This window comes from Papaver somniferum, chromosome 2, assembly GCF_003573695.1.
Source record: "Papaver somniferum cultivar HN1 chromosome 2, ASM357369v1, whole genome shotgun sequence".
Lineage (NCBI taxonomy): Eukaryota > Viridiplantae > Streptophyta > Magnoliopsida > Ranunculales > Papaveraceae > Papaver > Papaver somniferum.
This window is the reverse complement of record NC_039359.1, coordinates 61,994,944-62,003,226: the sequence shown is the minus strand read 5'-3', so window position 1 is coordinate 62,003,226 and position 8,283 is coordinate 61,994,944.

The window sequence follows — 8,283 nt, the reverse complement described above, 5'->3', positions numbered from 1 at the left end:
GTTCTTTTGGGAAGTTGGCGTATAGCTGTTGTGTGTTTAACGTCATCACAGACGAGTAATCGACGTGCTTGGAAGAATTCAACGAAAACAGACGCCTGGGAATCGAAGGAAGATGGAAGAACATGAAATTATTCCCGTATCTCTCTATGAAAGGAAAGAAGATTACCGTGAGTTGTTGCGCCTGATTTTCTTATCCTGTAGAATATAAAAGAGTCTGTGGAGTCGAATAGAGGATTATTGAGTGATAGGGGTGAAGAACAGAGGGTTGCAGAGCAGATTTCCCTGCTGCTACAGAGAAGAAGAAGAAGAATTTATAACGTCCACAGACTGTCGCAGAGAACTGTCGTTTATAAACAGTACTCGTAACAGTCAGTTTGACATGCTTATTTTGAATTTGCAACAACTCTGGTAATGGTGACTTCTGTAACGCCAATACAGCGTTGCAGATTCATTTTATTATTAGTTTTATTTAATAAAAACACCATTTGAGCTATGAATTATATTTTTGCGTGTGTTTTCATCATGAGAAGCTAAACCCCGACACTGGGTCGACGGAGGAATCTGAATTTCATACATGGGTGAAATTATTTTATTTTATATATGACTTTTGCACTAATTAAAATAGAATTATGATTTGAATTAATTAGTTATTATTTTATTTGATGGGTCATGCTTGCTTAGATGTTTGATGTCCCATGCTTACGATGTATAACTAATATTTTGAGAATCTACCTTGGAAAAAATAAGAGTCAATGTTATTTTATTTATTGAGCGATAATTGTTGGGAATAAATAATTGAGCCTTATGTTATGATCTCGGTGGAATCTTAGACCTAGTAACTCTCGCTCTAATTTATTTTATTCATTAAATCCTTAAATTTAATCTTCACAAGTCTTAGAGTTCGAATCTTATTTACTACAACAACTTTGAAATCATATCACTGTCGCAAGTGCTAGGCATCATATTTGCCACAATAAGTTTAGCCGCAACTTTGAGAAACAATCATGCTCCTCTTACATAAACCTTACCATCATTTCGCGAGAGGTCTTTATCAATTAACCTGTTTGACAACACTTTTAGAGGAAGTCTAACAAACTCAGGAGGGGGATATCTATCACCACCAAGAGGTACATTAAGCAGGTCAGAGATAACAACACGATTCACAGTAAAAATGGTGCCTTTTACCATGGTTTTGAATGAGCAGAGAGCAGTGTCTTCATCATGAATATTAGCATAAAATTGAGCAACCATATCAACACGAATACTCGCTAAAGGCCTATGAATAATTCCCCAATCATGCTTATTGAAGAAACCTACCAGACCCGGAACATTTATTTTAGATGCATCATAGTACCTTTCACGAATGGGTGTTTTGTTTTTGAACACCAGGTACAGTTCACGAGCAGTAGGGTTGAAAAAACTAGCACCGATACTAGGGTCAAAGAAAGATTCATCTCTAGTTTGTTGGCTTGAGCTTCCTACATGCCTAGTTCTTATTCTACTCATGATTGCAAAAGTTACAAGAACAAATTAGAAAACTTACTTGGTTCGCGAACTGTTTCTAATGGTAAGGACGCAAACTGTTGAAAACCGCAAAAACCATTCGTAACCCAATGTACACGAGCTTCTCCTGATTTCAAAACTACCAACAAACTTCGAAATGATTAGGGAACGTGAATTAGATGGAGCAAGGGAACGAGAACTGTTAGAGTATCTCTTGCGTTTTTCGAACTGAAGGAACTAGAGAAAAAGGTGGAGTGAACGAGGAGATTTTCTTTCCCTTTTTGTGTGTCATGGAACAACTCTGACACATTTCGGAACGACACTCGTTCGTGAAGCGGTTCTAGGCTCCTCGTATGTGAACCACACGTGTGTCAGAGAAGGACTTGTTTGGTGCAAGTTAGGAGCGATAGCTCACACGTATTTGTATCAAGAGATTTTTTTTTTGTAATAACAAAAATGAGTCTCGCACACCATGACACCATGAGCGCGTTTCTTTCCAACAACACTTAATTCTTGCATTATTGGAGAACCACCAATGAATTGTTTCTATAAGTTTTTCAATGAACATCCAGAGAGTACAATAAGACTTGTGTTTATGATTTCTTATTTTTAACCTTATGAGAAACAATTTCTTCAGATAATTTTTAGTATTGCAGAGGAAAACTCTTTTGACAAGAGACATCCTTACCTTATTATGAAAAACAATACATTTATCTGGATAGAGTGTGTTATAATTCGAACAACAAATCAACCCACTTTTTGAGATGATGCATTCAGAAACCTGAGTTTTAAACTCCTCTTGTAAATCGTTTAGTTTGTTAAAACTAGATGAATTACACAGAGAAGAAGTATTACACTCACTGATTAGGATATCAATATCAACCTCAACATGAGAATCATTCATCATGACTTGATTTAGCCTGTCAAGAGATGCTTGTTCTTTCAGGAGAAATAAATCATCATCAGAAGAAAGGCTTTCAAGTTTCTTTTCTAGACCTGAAAACACTTCAAGGGATTTTAAACCTGGCGGAGGTTTAGATAGAATTTCTTTTACAGATTTAATTAAATCAGTCATGGAAGAGAATTCTGGAATCCCTGGATCTGGTGGTGCATTTATTGAGATAACACTTCCATCCATAGAGTCAGATTGCTACAAACACAGACTTGTAAGGTCTTTAACATGTTTGCCTGCTCTGATACCAATTGAAAAAGTGGGGGTACAACAACCACACCCAATATTTTTCTTAGCAATCTGTATGGACAAACTCCAATATACTTTCTAGAGAATCAACTAGACAGTCAGACTCAATCTAGATAAGAAGTATATCAAATAGTTTATATTTCAATCTGTTGATTTGATATATACTCAAGAAAATAGAAATTTGCGAGTCTTTATCAAATACTAGAGAGATAACTTGGATGGTACCAAAGACCAATATCCAAGTGTCAATCAATTTAAATCAACAACCAAAAGGTCGGATATTCTAATTGATTGAACAACGCACAACCTATGATATTTCAATTATATAACAAAATATAATGCGGAAAATAAATAACACAGACACCGGAATTTTGTTAACGAGGAAACCGCAAATGCAGAAAAACCCCGGGACCTAGTCCAGATTGAACATACATTGTATTAAGCCGCTACAGAAACTAGCCTACTCCAAACTTCGGTCTGGACTGTAGTTGAACCCCAATCACACTGATCCAAGGTACATTTATGCTCATAGGTCTCTGATCTCAGCAGGATACTACGTACTTGATTCCCTTAGCTGATCTCACCCACAACTAAGAGTTGCTACGAACCAAAGTCGAAGAATTTAATAAACAAATCTGTATCACACAGAAAAGTCTACGGTAATAGATAAATCCGTCTCCCACGAATATACCTTCGAGTTTTGTTCCGTCTTTTGATAAATCAAGGTGAACAAGAACCAATTGATAACCCAGACTTATATTCCCGAATAACAACCTAGTATTATCAATCACCTCACAATAATCTTAATCGACGCAGCGAAAAATATATTGCGGAATCACAAACGATGAGACTAAGTGTTTGTGATTTCTTTTATATCTTTCCTATCGGAGATATCAATCTCAAGCCAATTATTACAATTGTACTCGTACGATAGAAACAACAAGATCAGATCACACAACTACAAGAAAGTAATATCGGTCTGGATTCAAAATGCCAATGAAGTCTTTAAGTCGTTAACCTGGTTTAGAAGAAGAAACCAAAGGTTAAAGGAGAATCGACTCTAGCTTAGCAAAACTAGTATCACACAGAAGGTGTGGGGATTAGGTTTCCCAGTTGCTAGAGTTCTCCCTTATATAGTCTTTCAAATCAGGATTTGTAATCAATGTTAGCTTGGTAACAAAGCATTCAATATTCACCGTTAGATGAAAACCTGATTAGATTCAAGCTAATATATTTCAACCGTTAGATCGAAAACTAGCTTGTTACACACAAATGAAATGAATGTTTCTAGGCTTGTGTAACCGTACCCAAACTTGTACATTTGTTGGTTCAACAATAGTCAACCAAATGGTTAGCCATATGATCACTTTCATATCAACCATATTCTTCTTAACCATAACTAGTTCAAGCGACTCAAATGAACTAGTTAGAGAGTTGTTCAATTGCAAGGAAATCTTATGTAACTACGCAAGACACAATTGAAGCAAAAACGATTTGATTCTCATAAATCGGTTCATGAACTATATATCCAATGTTTGCAATTTGCATTCCTTAGTTTATATAAGAATAAGTTCACAAACATCATTTTTAGATATAACCTACTCAAGTTCGAGGACTGGGTTCACAGAATTTAGTTCCCGGACGGAGTTCACAAACTCCAGCAGAATTTTCAGGTCGAGAACTTCCGCCAGTTCGCGGACTTGGCTCACGCCACAATTCCGGTTCTCTTGATCAACAAAGCTCGCAAACTTCGGTTCAAGGAATAAGGACTTATACATATATGTGTTTCCACAACAATGCTTATATCCTCCAATGGTTATATAATCTAAACTCTCATTTGAATCATTGAAACATTCTTAGAGGACGTTGATATTCTATAGTTATTATTCACAAACTATTTTTCGTCAAAGTAAGTAATTTTCAAAGTGATTGAAACTTGTCATGACTTTCATCACTAGGTAAAGATGAACTTGGCTAAAGCGAAAGCTTACCAACACATATTTCAAGAAATAGATAGGCGAGATAAACTCGACTCGAAATAGCAAATGTGTATAATCTAAGTATATATAGCAAAACGACTTTTGTCTCAAGATAGGAGATAAATAGACTTTTGAGTGATAGATAAGTTCAAGTCTCCACATACCTTTTAGTCGATGAAGATCCATCGGTTCCTTGAGTAGTCCTTAGTCTTGTATGATGATTGCCATGGAGTTCTTGATCTCAACTACACTTTCTATCCTAGTCCGAGACCTTAGCTATAGTAGACTAGAAATCAAGACTTATGGTTTTTATCACTAACATTGACAAACATGCCTGAGATAGCAACACATGCGAGTTCGACCGAGCAATGCTCTAACAATCTCCCCCTTTGTCAATTTTAGTGACAAAACTATCAATACATATGGAATACAAAAAATAAATAAATAAACTTTTGTAACTCCTATTCCACATGTCTAATCTTCAACATTACTCGAAATCTTCGTCACTTCCAAGTACTCCAATGATCCCAAAGGTTGTAAGTTCAGCATCATTGTTGTTGAAAATCCGTATCTATAACAACGAGAAAACAAGAGTTCTCAATCATTGTTATACAATGTCATAGTATCATTACATAGCGTCAAAGTTCAATTGTATCACAACTTCAACAACAATACTATGGTGATATGTATCACTCCCCCTTAGTCAATACTCCATATCACATGGAAACCACTCCCCCTTACATAATGATCCGAAAACCATATGTATTTGTAGTGTGAACTACATATTAATTCTCCCCCTTTTTGTCAATAAAATTGGCAAAGGTACAAGAACAGGATCCTAATGAAATTTCTGAAAGAGATATTTCTTGACCAAAAGAAAACAAATTATCAACTTATTTAGATACAATCATAAATCCAAAGCTAAATGTATTCATTAAGGAGTTTATTAAGATACAAGATAACCCCGATAATATTCCACATCCGCACTGCCCACAAAGATTTGGCAATTAAGCACAAGTTCAATTAAGAACTCTCCCCCATAAAATGTCATTCCCGAAAGAACAACAAGAGCGACCTTAATTTCAAAAGAAAAGAATGATTTATTTGGACATAACAAATCACATACAAGTATGAACTTGAATCCAAAATACTCAATTAAATTAACCACAAGAGAACCCATGATTAATTTAATCGAAAAATGCTCAACATAAGTGAACTTATGTAGACTCAAAAAATATACAATTAGATTAATCACAAGAGAACTCATAATTAATTTAATCGAAATACACAACCAAACTAATCACAAAAGTAATCAATTTATTTGGTCATGCTCGTCATAAGAAAACTTACGGAGCAACAACTGAATAACCAAACAAGATGATTAATTTAGTTGAATATGCTCGACATAAAGTACCTCACGGAACAACAACTAAGCTAATCATAAAAATAATCAACTTGGCCGTTTTAGTGCTCAACATAAGACACTTTACGGATCCTCACAATAATACATAAAATATGGATCAAGGAAGATCAATACTGCGGAATACACAAGGATTCATTCTATTTTCCATCACTATTCGCATAACGACATTTAATAGACATAATCCTTGCAAACAAAAGATTTTAACCTATCTCCCATCAATAATTGACACAATAGGCTTAACTTTTGTATTTGTAAAAAGTATATTCATTCTTTTATCAATACATGCATATCGACATACGAAAGACTTTACTTTTGACAAGGTAATTTGTACTTCTTGTGGATTCAACACAAAGAGCATTTTTGATTGAAAGACATAATCATCCGAGACTATTGTGTCATAAAACGTTATTACATCACAAAGACATAAACTTTAAATCCAACAAGAGAAGTTTAAACAGATAATCTAAAAACAGAAATAGAGATACTAGATATCAGTCACTCCATCCATAATAATCTCTTTCAATCTCATAGAATTTCTCCAGAAACTCTGGAACAACATTTCCAGCAAAGTCTACTTGTTCTTGAAGAACCACATTTTCCTCCCGTAGTTCAACAAGTTCCTATCGAAGGCGAGTCAGTTCTTCAGCAGTTGGAGTCCTAAAAGCTCTTGAGGCTACCCTGACTGTAAAGGGCCTCATTTTCTCAATGCTTGACATACATAACACAGCTGGTCCTCCAAGGTCAGAACCAAAATCAGGAACATTAAAGTTAACACAAATTTTAGAAATCAGACAAGGGAAACCTGGTGTCTTTCATGTGTTGTGTCTGACACTTATCATCTGATCAATGATGATTCCACAGAAGTCAATATTTCTCTCTTCAACAATGTAGTAGATGAACTCAGTAAGTCCCCTGGTCCAAGAGTTGTTGTCTTATGAGCACACAAGTGTGACGCATTTTCACCCATAAATACATTAGCAGGGACTCATTTTATCACTAATAAACTTGTTTGTAGGTGTTTTTGGGCAATAGACATTTTTGGAAGAATCATCTCGAAAAGTTGTTAAAAGCAACTCCGGAGGGCATTTGTTATTCGGACTCTCACTGTTGGTTAAGGGGAACCTCAATTACTAAGGGGTACCTTCTTTACTAATCAGCACCTATTGCTATTTACACTCCAGCACTCAGGATAAGGGGCTGTCCCATCTTCTTTTTTTGAAAACTCATATTGGTGGGAAAAATGAACTATCGTCTGCAACATTTTTCTGGATTGATTTTGACCGGGATTTTCTCAAATTTATTCACGGAAATTAGTTAGATTTACCCTGTTTGGTCGAAACAGGTTGGGGACGTGGCTTAGAAACGTAAAGGAAGAAGATTTCTCGTGATAAATACTTGATATTCTGGCTTTGATTATGGGAGATACGTGAACTGTAAAAGAAGATTTTATTCTCTGGATTATATTCTATTGATTTAAAGAGATTTCTTTTCCAACTCAGAGACGTGTGGAAGTGTAGAACATAGAAGAAGATATATCGGGAATTCTTGTTGGATTTGGAAGATGAAAGGGAAGAAGATAAACCGGAGATATTATGTTTTAATGAAAGGAATTCTTTTGGGAAGTTGGCGTATAGCTGCTGTGTGTTTAACTCATGAGAGACGAGTAATCAACGTGCTTGGAAGAATTCAACGAAAACAGACGCCTGAGAATCGAAGGAAGATGAAAGAACATGAAATTATTCCCGTATCTCTCTATGAAAGTAAAGAGGATTACCGTGAGTTATTGCGCCTGATTTTCTTATCATGTAGAGTATAAAAGAGTTTGTGGAGTCGAGTAGAGGATTATCGAGTGATAGGTATGAAGAACAGAGGGTTGCAGAGCAGATTTCTATGCTGCTGCAGAGAAGAAGAAGAAGAAGAATTCATAACGTCCACAGATTGTCGCAGAGAACTGTCAATTATAGTACTCATAACAGTCAGTTTGGCACGCTTATTTTGAATTTGCAACAACTCTTGTAACGGTGACTTCTGTAACGCCAATACAGCGTTGCAGATTCATTATATTATTAGTTTTCTTTAATAAAAACACCATTTGAGCTATGAATTATATTTTTGAGTGTGTTTTCATCATGAGAAGCTAAACCCCGACACTGGGTCAACGGAGGAATCTGAATTTC